A 13294-nucleotide genomic window follows, 5' to 3' on the forward strand; every position below is an offset into this window, starting at 1 on the left:
CTCCTGCAGTCGAAGCGGCATCGCGGCTGACGCAAAGACTGGACCGGAACTCCTCAAACGACGCTGTAGGCAAGCCTTTGGTCATGATATCTGCAAATTGTTGGGAAATAGGAACGTGTAAAACACGAATATGGCCAAGGGCCACCTGTTCCCGGACAAAATGAATATCCAACTTAATATGCTTGGTCCGTCGGTGATGCACTGGGTTAGCGGAGAGGTAGACCGCCGAGACGTTGTCGCGGTAGACCACCGTGGCATGGTCAACAGGGCAGGAGAGCTCCTGAAGCAGCTGGTGAAGCCACGAACACTCGGCGACGGCGTTGGCCACCGCACGATACCCAGCCTCAGCACTGGAACGAGAGACCGTAGGTTGCCGCTTGAACGGCCACGAAATAAATGAGGGTCTAAGGTAGACACACTAGCCCGAGGTGGAGCGACGAGTGTTAGGACAGCCCGCCCAGTCTGCATCGGAGTAGGCGGTGAGGGCGGTGTCGGCGGAGGCGTGAAGCGTGACGCCAAGGTCCATAGTGCCACAGACATAGCAGAGAATCCGCTTAACGGCAGCCCAGTGAACATCTCGGGGGGCATGCATATGAAGACACACTTGCTGCATGGCATACTGGATCTCTGGTCGAGTCAGAGTGAGGTACTAGAGAGCACCAATGATAGACCAATAGAAAGCAGTATCCGAAGCAGGAGAACCATCCGTGGCAGAAAGTTTGGCCTTCGTATCAACAGGCGCGGTGGCGGGCTTACAGTTAAGCATGCCGGCGCGCTCCAGGAGCTCATGAGCATACTTTCGCAGATGAAGGAAGAAGCCATCCTGATGTAGGGTGGAACCCTATACGGCCGATCTTTCACGAAAGGAGCGGATCCAGCGATGAACACGAAGAACACGAGGAGAAATCATGAGGGGAAACACGAGAGAATCACTCAAACCAGCAAGATTAGGTCACACATATGGTAGATTCGAGTACACATAGAGATCACACGGTTCAAATCCAACAAGAGACGATACATAGGGTAACCGGTTCTTCTCCGTGAGGAGGTCTTGAGGTCTTCCAGTTAGGGGTCTTGAATCCAAGTGGATCTTCTCCGAAGAGGTGTCTGTCCCTCGCGATGGAGTAGATCTGGATGGATGAGCGAGGCTCTATCTCACATATGAGCTATCACAACACTAACCTGATACGTCCATTTTGCATCATGCTTTTATATCGATATTTATTGCATTATGGGCTGTTATTACACATTATGTCACAATACTTATGCCTTTTCTCTCTTATTTCACAAGGTTTACATGAAGAGGGAGAATGCCGACAACTGGAATTCTGGGCTGGAAAAGGAGCAAATATTAGAGACCTATTCTGCACAACTCCAAAAGTCCTGAAACTCCACGGAAGTCAGTTTTGGAATATATTAAAAATATTGGGCGAAGAAAGCACCAGAGGGGGGCCACATCCTGTCCACGAGGGTGGGGGCGCGCCCTACCCCCTGGGCGCGCCCCCTGCCTCGTGGGCCCCCTAGCAGGCCTCTGGTGCCCATCTTTTGCTATATGAAGTCTTTTGCCCTGGAAAAAATCGGAAGGAAGCTTTTCGGGACGAAGCGCCGCCGTCTCAAGGCGGAACCTGGCGAAACCAATCTAGGGCTCCGGCAGAGCTGTTCTGCCGGGGAAACATCCCTCCAGGAGGGGGAAATCATCACCATCGATCCTCTCATCGGGAGGGGGTCAATCTCCATCAACATCTTCACCAACACCATCTCCTCTCAAACCCTAGTTCATCTCTTGTATCCAATCTTTGTCCCAAAACCTCAGATTGGTACCTGTGGGTTGCTAGTAGTGTTGATTACTCCTTGTAGTTGATGCTAGTTGGTTTATTTGGTGGAAGATCATATGTTCAGATCCTTTATGCATATTAATACCCCTCCGATTATGAACATGAATATGATTTGTGAGTAGTTACGTTTGTTCCTGAGGACATGAGAGAAGTCTTGCTATAAGTAGTCATGTGAATTTGGTATTTGTTCAATATTTTGATGAGATGTATGTTGTCTTTCCTCTAATGGTGTTATGTGAACGTCGACTACATGACACTTCACCATTATTTGGGCCTAGAGGAAGGCATTGTGAAGTAATAAGTAGATGATGGGTTGCTAGAGTGACAGAACCTTAAACCCTAGTTTATGCGTTGCTTCGTAAGGGGCTGATTTGGATCCATATGTTTCATGCTATGGTTAGGTTTACCTTAATACTTCTTTTGTAGTTGCGGATGCTTGCAAGAGGGGTTAATCATAAGTAGGATGCCTATCCAAGGAAGGGCAGTACCCAAGCACCGGTCCACCCACATATCAAATTATCAAAGTAACGAACGTGAATCATATGAGCGTGATGAAAACTAGCTTGATGATAATTCCCATGTGTCCTCGGGAGCATTTTCCTTTATATAAGAGTTTGTCCAGGCTTGTCCTTTGCTACAAAAAGGATTGGGCCACCTTGCTGCACCTTGTTTACTTTTTTTACTTGTTATCCGTTACAAATTACCTTATCACAAAACTATCTGTTACCGATAATTTCAGTGCTTGCAAAGAATACCTTACTGAAAACCGATTGTCATTTCCTTCAGCTCCTCGTTGGATTCGACACTCTTACTTATCAAAAGGACTACGATAGATCCCTTATACTTGTGGGTCATCAAGACTCTTTTCTAGCGCCGTTGCCGGGGAGTGAAGCACCTTTGGTAAGGAAAATTTTTATATATTGTGCTGAAATTTACTGTCACTTGTTACTATGGAAAGTAATCCTTTGAGGGGCTTGTTCGGGGTACCACCCCGACCAATAGACTAAAGAGTTTCTCCTCAACCTACTGAACCTACTGAAAAAGTTTACTTTGAAATTCCTTCGGGTATGATATAGAAACTGCTAGCTAATCCTTTTACAGGAGATGGAATATTGCATCCCGATTTGCACCTAATCTATGTGGGTGAAGTTTGTGGATTATTTAAGCTTGCATGTATGCCCGAGGATGTTATCAAGAAGAAGGTCTTCCCTTTATCTTTGAAGTGAAAGGCATTGACATGGTTTAGGCTATGCGATGATATTGGATCATGGAACTACAACTGATTGAAATTCGAATTTCATCAGATGTTTTATCCTATGCATCTGCTTCATCGTGATCGTAATTATATATATAATTTTTGGCCTCGCGAAGGAGAAAGCATCGCTCAAGCTTGGGGGAGGGTTAACTCAATGTTATATTCATGCCCCAATCATGAGCTCTCAAGAGAAATTATTATTCAAAAATTTTATGCTCGGCTTTCTCTCAATAATCGCTCCATGCTCGATACTTTTTGTACTGGTTCTTTTATGATGAAAACTATTGAATTCAGATGGGGATTTATTGGAAAGAATTAAACGCAACTCTGAAGATTGGGAACTCGACGAAGATAAGGAGTCAGGTATAACACCTAGTTTGATTGTGTTAAATCTTTTATGGATACCGATGTTTTCCGTGAATTTAGCACTAAATATGGACTTGACTCTGAGATAGTAGCTTCTTTCTGTGAATCATTTGCTACTCATGTTGATCTTCCTAAGGAGAAGTGGTTTAAATATCATCCTCCCATTGAAGTAAAAGTAGTTGAACCTATTAAAGTTGAAGAATAGACTATCACTTACAATGTTGATCCTATTGTTCCTACCGCTTATATTGAGAAACCTCCTTTCCCTGTTAGAATAAAGGATCATGCTAAAGCTTCAACTGTGGTTCGTAAGAGTAATGCTAGAACACCTACACCCTCTGAGCAAATTAAAGTTGAACCTAGTATTGCTATGGTTAAAGATCTCTTGGCCGATAATATTGATGGGCATGTTATTTACTTCTGTGATGAAGCTTTTAGAATTGCTAAACCTGATACTAAAGATAAACATAGACATGTTGTAGGCATGACTGTCATTTCTGTTAAAATAGGAGATCACTGTTCTCATGGCTTTATCACTGTTCTCATGGCTTATGTGATATGGGTGCTAGTGTTAGTGCAATACCTTATACCTTATATGAAGAAATTATGCATGATATTGCACCTGCTGAAATAGAAGATATCAATGTTACAATTAAGCTTGCCAATAGAGATACTGTTTCACCAATTGGGATTGTTAGAGATGTTGAAGTCTTATGTGGGAAAGTTAAATATCCTACTGATTTTCTTGTTCTTGCTTCCCCACAAGATAACTTTTGTCCCATTATATTTGGTAGACCTTTCCTGAATACTGTTAATGCTAAGATAGATTGCAAAAAGGATGTTGTTACTATTGGTTTAGGGGATATGTCTCATGATTTTAATTTTGCTAAATTTCGTAGACAACCCCATGGTAAAGAATTGCCTAGTAAAGATGAAATTATTGGTCTTGCTTCAGTTGCCGTGCCTCCTAATGATCCTTTAGAACAATATTTGCTAGACCATGAAAATTATATGTTTATGAATGAAAGAAGGGAAATAGATGAAGTATTCTTTAAACATGGACCTATTTTGAAAGACAACTTGCTTGTTGAAATTCTAGGGGATCCTCCTCCACCCAAGGGTGATCCCGTGTTTGAGCTTAAACCATTACCCGATACTCTTAAATATGCTTACCTTGATGAAAAGAAGATATATCCTGTTTTTATTAGTGCTAACCTTTCAGAGAAGGAAGAAGAGAAATTATTGAAAACTCTGAAGAAGCACCGTGCTGCTATTGGATATACTCTGTATGATCTTAAGGGCATTAGTCCCACTCTATGCCAGCACAAAATAAAATCAGAGAAAGACACTAAACCGGTTGTTGATCACCAACGACGGTTAAATCCTAAGATGAAAGAAGTGGTAAGAAAAGAAATACTAAAGCTTCTGGAGGCAGGTATAATTTATCCCGTTGCTGATAGTCAGTGGGTAAGTCTTGTCCATTGTGTCCCTAAGAAGGGAGGCATTACTGTTGTTCCTAATGATAAAGATGAATTGATCCCACAAAGAATTGTTACATGTTATAGAACGGTAATTGATTTCCGCACACTAAATAAAGCTACTAAAAGGATCATTACCCTTTACCTTTTATTAATCAAATGCTAGAAAGATTATCCAAACATACACATTTTTGCTTTCTAGACGGTTATTCTGGTTTCTCTCAAATACCCGTGTCAAAAGAGGATCAAGAAAAGACCACTTTTACTTGCCCTTTCGGCACCTTTGCTTATAGACGTATGCCTTTTGGTTTATGCAACGCACCTGCTACCTTTCAAAGATGTATGACTGCTATATTCTCTGACTTTTGTGAAAAGATTGTTGAGGTTTTCATGGATGATTTCTCCGTATATGGAACTTCTTTTGATGATTGCTTAAGCAACCTTGATCGAGTTTTGCAGAGATGTGAAGAAACTAATCTTGTCTTGAATTGGGAGAAGTGCCACTTTATGGTTAATGAAGGTATTGTCTTGGGGCATACAATTTCTGAAAGAGGTATTGAAGTTGATAAGGCTAAAGTTGATGCTATTGAGAAGATGCCGTGTCCTAAGGACATTAAAGGTATAAGAAGTTTCCTTGGTCATGCCGGTTTTTATAGGAGGTTCATTAAAGACTTGTCAAAAATTTCTAGGCCTCTGACCAATCTCTTACAAAAAGATGTTCCTTTTGTCTTTGATGATGATTGTGTAGAAGCATTTTAAATACTTAAGAAAGCTTTGATTTCTGCACCCATTGTTCAGCCACCTGATTGGAATTTACCCTTTGAAATTATGTGTGATGCTAGTGATTATGTTGTAGGTGCTGTTCTAGGACAAAGAGTTGATAAGAAATTAAATGTTATCCAATATGCTAGTAAAACTCTAGACAGTGCCCAGAGAAATTATGGTACTACTGAAAAAGATTTTTTAGCAGTTGTATTTGCTTGTGATAGGTTCAGACCTTATATTGTTGATTCTAAAGTAACTGTTCACACTGATCATGCTGCTATTAAATATCTTATGGAAAAGAAAGATGCTAAACCTAGACTTATTAGATGGGTTCTCCTATCTACAAGAATTTGATTTGCATATTATTGATAGAAAGGGAGCTGAGAACCCCGTTGCAGACAACTTATCTAGGTTAGAGAATGTTCTTGATGACCCACTACCTATTGATGATAGCTTTCCTGATGAACAATTAGCTGTCATAAATGCTTCTCGTACTGCTCCATGGTATGCTGATTATGCTAATTACATTGTTGCTAAATTTATACCACCTAGTTTCACATACCAGCAAAAGAAAAAGTTTTCTATGATTTAAGACATTACTTCTGGGATGACCCACACCTTTATAAAGAAGGAGTAGATGGTGTTATTAGACGTTGTGTACCTGAGCATGAACAGGAACAGATCCTACGCAAGTGTCACTCCGAGGCTTATGGAGGACACCACGCTGGAGATAGAACTGCACATAAGGTATTGCAATCCGGTTTTTATTGGCCTACTCTTTCAAAGATGCCCGTAAGTTTGTCTTGTCTTGTGATGAATGTCAAAGAATTGGTAATATTAGTAGACGTCAAGAAATGCCTATGAACTATTCACTTGTTATTGAACCATTTGATGTTTGGGGCTTTGATTATATGGGACCGTTTCCTTCCTCTAATGGGTATACACATATTTTAGTTGCTGTTGATTACGTTACTAAGTGGGTAGAAGCTATTCCAACTAGTAGTGCTGATCATAACACCTCTATTAAGATGCTTAAAGAAGTTATTTTTCCGAGGTTTGGAGTCCCTAGATACTTAATGACTGATGGTGGTTCACATTTTATTCATGGTGCTTTTCGTAAAATGCTTGCTAAGTATGATGTTAATCATATAATTGCATCTCCATACCACCCACAGTCTAGTGGTCAAGTAGAACTGAGTAATAGAGAAATCAAATTAATTTTGCAAGAGACTGTTAATAGATCTAGAAAGAATTGGTAGAAGAAACTTGATGATGCATTGTGGGCCTATAGAACTGCATATAAAAATCCTATGGGTATGTCTCCGTATAAAATGGTTTATGGAAAAGCATGTCACTTACCTCTCGAATTAGAACATAAGGCATATTGGGCCATTAAAGAGCTCAATTATGATTTCAAACTTGCCGGTGAGAAGAGACTATTTCACATTAGCTCACTTGATGAATGGAGAACCCAGGCCTATGAGAATGCCAAACTGTTTAAAGAAAAAGTTAAAAGATGGCATGACAAAAGGATACAAAAGCGTGAGTTTAATGTAGGTGACTATGTTTTGCTTTACAACTCTCGTTTAAGATTTTTTGCAGGAAAAATCCTCTCTAAATGGGAAGGTCCTTACGTTATCGAGGAGGTCTATCGTTCCGGTGCCATAAAAATCAACAACTTCGAAGGCACAAATCCGAAGGTGATGAACGGTCAGAATCAAACATTATATCTCAGGTAATCCAATAAATTTTGAAACTAATGTTATTGAAACCGTAACCCCGGAGGAATACATAAGGGACACTTTTCAGAATGTTTCAGACTCCGAAAAGGAATAGGTATGTGGTACGGTAAGTAAACCGACTCCAAAACAGTTCTAATAGCAAATTTTCTCCGTTTTGGAATATTTAAGAAAATAGGAAAATAAGAAGTAGTCCGAAAGGGACACGAGGCATCCACGAGGGTGGAGGGCGCGCCCTACCCCCTGCCTCGTGGGCACCACGTGTGCCCTCCGGACTCTGTGTTCTTGCACGATACTTCTTTTGGTCGGTAAAAATTCATTATATAATCTTCCGAAGGTTTTGACCACCGTACCTCGCAAATATCCTCTGTTTTTGTTTCGAGTTGTTTCTGCAGCAGATTTAGAGCAAGATGTCATCTCAAGACTCCGACGGAGAGAGCTATGTCTCACATCTTATTGCTGACCCAAAGACCTATGGGGACCTATCTCCTTGTGGTCAAACTACGGATGATGAGGAGGATGCTCATTTGAGGAGGATCAATGATTCAAGTTCGGAGGAGGAGGATGTTCCTCTACCTCAACCTGGGGATATGCACGTGAAGTTCAAGAAGTCTAGTCTCCCTAAGAGGGCTAAACTGTCTAACAACTGATCTATTCCTTCTCGTTTTCGGCAGAAAAGCAAAGGAGATTTATGTGACAAGATCTTGAAGCTGGAATCGGAGGTCGATGATTTAAAGGAGGAAATTGCTCTTATCAATTACAATATGAAAAAGCTGAAGGTACAATTGTCATCATCATCACCATCTCCTTCACCTCCGAAGAAAGAGACATAAATACATGGGTATGGGCACTCCCCTTGGCAACTGCCAAGCTTGGGGGAGGTGCCCCGGTATCGTATCACCATCACACTTCTATCTTTACCGTTTTTCTTAGTTCGATCCTTTTGGTAATATCTTGATCTAGTAGAATAAAGTTTTAGTATGATCTAGTTTTGAGTTTTGCTTTATGATCCTTCTATGTAATCGAGTCCGTGAGCTATATATAATAAAGATTAGTTTTGAGTCAAGGGCTTGATTATCTTGCTATGATCTTGAGGGAATAAAAATTAAAGAGAAGAGAAAAAATAAAAAGAATTAAAGAGATCATATTGATCTTATGGAGAGTAATGACTTCACATATAAAGAGTATGATGAATAAAAGTTGTTGAGAGTTGACAAACAAAGTTTTGGTCATCGTTGCAATTAATAGGAAGTAATAAAGAAAGAGAGGTTTTCACATATAAATATACTATCTTGGACATATTTTATGATTGTGAGCACTAATTAAAATATGACATGCTAAAAAGTTGACGTTGGACAAGGAAGACATCATAATGGGTTATGCTTTCTTATATCCGAAATAAAGTATATTGTCATGGATCATCCAAAATGTTGAGCTTGCCTTTCCCCCTCATGCTAGCCAAATTCTTTGCACCAAGTAGAGATACTACTTGTGCTTCCGAATATCCTTAAACCCAGTTTTGCCATGAGTGTCCACCATACCTACCTATGGATTGAGTAAGATCCTTCAAGTAAGTTGTCATTGTTGCATGCAATAAAAATTGATCTCTAAATATGTATGATCTATTAGTGTGGAGAAAATAAGCTTTATACGATCTTGTGATATGGAAGCAATAAAAGTAACGAACTGCATAATAAAGGTCCATATCACAAGTGGCAACATAAAGTGACATTCTTTCGCATTAAGATTTTGTGCATCGAACTATAAAAGCACATGACAACCTCTGCTTCCCTCTGCGAAGGGCCTATCTTTTATTCTTGTCTTATACATTATACAAGAGTCATGGTGATCTTCACCTTTCCTTTTTACATTTTATCCTTTGGCAAGCACATTGTGTTGGAAAGATCCTGATATATATATCCAATTGGATGTAAGTTATCATGAACTATTATTGTTGACATTACCCTTGAGGTAGAAGGTTGGGAGGCAACACTATAAGCCCCTATCTTTCTCTGTGTCCGATTAAAACTCCATACCCACAAGTATTGCATGAGTGTTAGCAATTGTGAAAGACTAAATGATAGTTGAGCATGTGGACTTGCTGAAAAGCTCTTATATTGACTTTTTCCGATGTTATGATAAATTGAAATTGCTTCAATGACCGAGATTATAGTTTGTTAGTTTTCAATGAAGTTTATGATTCATACTTGATATTGTGAATAGATTGTTACTTTAGCCTAAGAAATCATATGACTATATATATATATATATAGGACAAATGTTTCCTACAAGCAGTGGTAGTTACCATCACTTGCGTTTTGTATGTTGTATGTAGTATCTGTCGAAATTGAGAGTATGTACGTGTAGTATGTAGTATATAACAATGATTATGTAGTATATATACTAATTTATAGGTAGTAGATACCATGTTTTGAGTATGCTCTTTTTTATATACAAATATTTACGTATTTCACAAATATAACAAAAACTATGGGCTTATATGCAATTTTTCATGTAACTTGCTTTGAAATATCTTAGATATAGTATATGAATATATTTAAAATGATAAAGTAGTATATATAATACCACATAGTACTTTATAAGACATATGGGGTAACTACCACTGGGTGGTAGGATGGATTTTCTCTCTCTCTATATATATATATATGTTGCTGTTATAAGAATGATCATGATGCCCTCATGTCCGTATTTTATTTTATCGACACCTCTATCTCTAAACATGTGGACATATTTTTCGTTATCGGCTTCCGCTTGAGGACAAGCAAGGTCTAAGCTTGGGGGAGTTGATACATCCATTTTGCATCATGCTTTTATATCGATATCTATTACATTATGGGAGGTTATTACACATTATGTCACAATACTTATGCCTTTTCTCTCTTATTTCACAAGGTTTACATGAAGAGGGAGAATGCCGGCAGCTGGAATTCTGGGCTGGAAAAGGAGAAAATATTATAGACCTATTCTGCACAACTCCAAAAGTCCTGAAACTCCACGGAAGTCAGTTTTGGAATATATTAAAAATATTGGGCGAAGAAAGCACCAGAGGGGGGCCACACCCTGTCCACGAGGGCGGGGGCGCGCCCTACCCCCTGGGCGCGCCCCCTGCCTCGTGGGCCCCCTAGCAGGCCTCTGGTGCCCATCTTTTGCTATATGAAGTCTTTTGCCCTGGAAAAAATCGGAAGGAAGCTTTTCGGGACGAAGCGCCGCCGTCTCAAGGCGGAACCTGGCGAAACCAATCTAGGGCTCCGGCAGAGCTGTTCTGCCGGGGAAACATCCCTCCAGGAGGGGGAAATCATCACCATCGATCCTCTCATCGGGAGGGGGTCAATCTCCATCAACATCTTCACCAGCACCATCTCCTCTCATACCCTAGTTCATCTCTTGTATCCAATCTTTGTCCCAAAACCTCAGATTGGTACCTGTGGGTTGCTAGTAGTGTTGATTACTCCTTGTAGTTGATGCTAGTTGGTTTATTTGGTGGAAGATCATATGTTCAGATCCTTTATGCATATTAATACCCCTCTGATTATGAACATGAATATGATTTGTCAGTAGTTATGTTTGTTCCTGAGGACATGAGAGAAGTCTTGCTATAAGTAGTCATGTGAATTTGGTATTCGTTCGAGATTTTTATGAGATGTATGTTGTCTTTCCTCTAGTGGTGTTATGTGAACGTCGACTACATGACACTTCACCATTATTTGGGCCTAGAGGAAGGCATTGGTAAGTAATAAGTAGATGATGGGTTGCTAGAGTGAGAGAAGCTTAAACCCTAGCTTATGCGTTGCTTCGTAAGGGGCTGATTTAGATCCATATGTTTCATCCTATGGTTAGGTTGTTGGAAATATGCCCTAGAGGCAATAATAAAATGGTTATTATTATATTTCCTTGTTCATGATAATTGTCTATTGTTCATGCTATAATTGTGTTATCCGGAAATCGTAATACATGTGTGAATACATAGACCACAATGTGTCCCTAGTAAGCCTCTAGTTGACTAGCTCGTTGATCAACAGATAGTCATGGTTTCCTGACTATGGACATTGGATGTCATTGATAACGGGATCACATAATTAGGAGAATGATGTGATGGACAAGACCCAATCCTAAGCATAGCGCAAAGATCGTGTAGTTCGTTTGCTAGAGCTTTTCCAATTGTCAAGTATCATTTCCTTAGACCATGATATTGTGCAACTCCCGGATACCGTAGGAGTGCTTTGGGTGTGCCAAACGTCACAACGTAACTGGGTGGCTATAACGGTGCACTACGGGTATCTCCGAAAGTGTCTGTTGGGTTGGCACGAATCGAGACTGGGATTTGTCACTCCGTATGACGGAGAGGTATCTCTGGGCCCACTCGGTAATGCATCATCATAATGAGCTCAAAGTGACCAAGTGTTGGTCACGGGATCATGCATTACGGTACGAGTAAAGTGACTTGCCGGTAACGAGATTGAACGAGGTATTGGGATATCGACGATCGAATCTCGGGCAAGTAACGTACCGATTGACAAAGGGAATTGTATACGGGATTGATTTAATCCTCGACATCGTGGTTCATCCGATGAGATCATCGTGGAACATGTGGGAGCCAACATGGGTATCCAGATCCCACTGTTGGTTATTGACCGGAGAGTCGTCTCGGTCATGTCTGCATGTCTCCCGAACCCGTAGGGTCTACACACTTAAGGTTCGGTGACGCTAGGGTTGTAGAGATATTAGTATGCGGAAACCCGAAAGTTGTTCGGAGTCCCGGATGAGATCCCGGACGTCACGAGGAGTTGCGGAATGGTCCGGAGGTGAAGAATTATATATAGGAAGTCCAGTTTCGGCCACCGGGAAAGTTTCGGGGGTTATCGGTATTGTACCGGGACCACCGGAAGGGTCCCGGTGGTCCACCGGGTGGGGCATCCTGTCCCGGAGGGCCCCATGGGCTGAATGTTGGGGATCGTAGCAGAATTTTAAAATTTTCCTACGCTCACCAAGATCCATCTATGGAGTATACTAGCAACGAGGGGAAAGGAGTGCATCTACATACCCTTGTAGATCGCGAGCGGAAGCGTTCCAATGAACGTGGATGACGGAGTCGTACTCGCCGTGATTCAAATCACTGATGACCGAGTGCCGAACGGACAGCACCTCCGCATTCAACACACGTACGGTGCAGCGACGTCTCCTCCTTCTTGATCCAGCAAGGGGGAAGGAGAGGTTGATGGAGATCCAGCAGCACGACGGCGTGGTGGTGGATGTAGCGGGTCTCGGCAGGGCTTCGCCGAGCTTCTGCGAGAGGGAGAGGTGTAGCAGGGGAGGAGGGAGGCGCCCAAGGCTGTTGTGTTGCTGCCCTCCCTCCCCCCTTTATATAGGCCCCCTGGGAGGGGGCGCTGGCCAAGATCCCATCAAGGGAGGGGGCGGCGGCCAAGGGGGGAGACTTGCCCCCCAAGGCAAGTGGGGCGCCCCCCACCCTAGGGTTTCCAACCCTAGGCGCAGGGGGGAGGCCCATGGGGGGGCGCCCAGCCCACTAGGTGCTGGTTCCCTTCCCACTTCAGCCCACGGGGCCCTCCGGGATAGGTGGCCCCACCCGGTGGACCCCCCGGGACCCTTCCGGTGGTCCCGGTACAATATCGGTGACCCCCGAGACTTTCCCGGTGGCCGAAACTTGACTTCCTATATATAATTCTTCACCTCCGGACCATTCCGGAACTCCTCGTGACGTCCGGGATCTCATCCGGGACTCCGAACAACTTTCGGGTTTCCGCATATTCATATCTCTACAACCCTAGCATCACCGAACCTTAAGTGTGTAGACCCTACGGGTTCGGGAGCCATGCAGAC

This window comes from Triticum aestivum, chromosome 7D, assembly GCF_018294505.1.
Source record: "Triticum aestivum cultivar Chinese Spring chromosome 7D, IWGSC CS RefSeq v2.1, whole genome shotgun sequence".
Lineage (NCBI taxonomy): Eukaryota > Viridiplantae > Streptophyta > Magnoliopsida > Poales > Poaceae > Triticum > Triticum aestivum.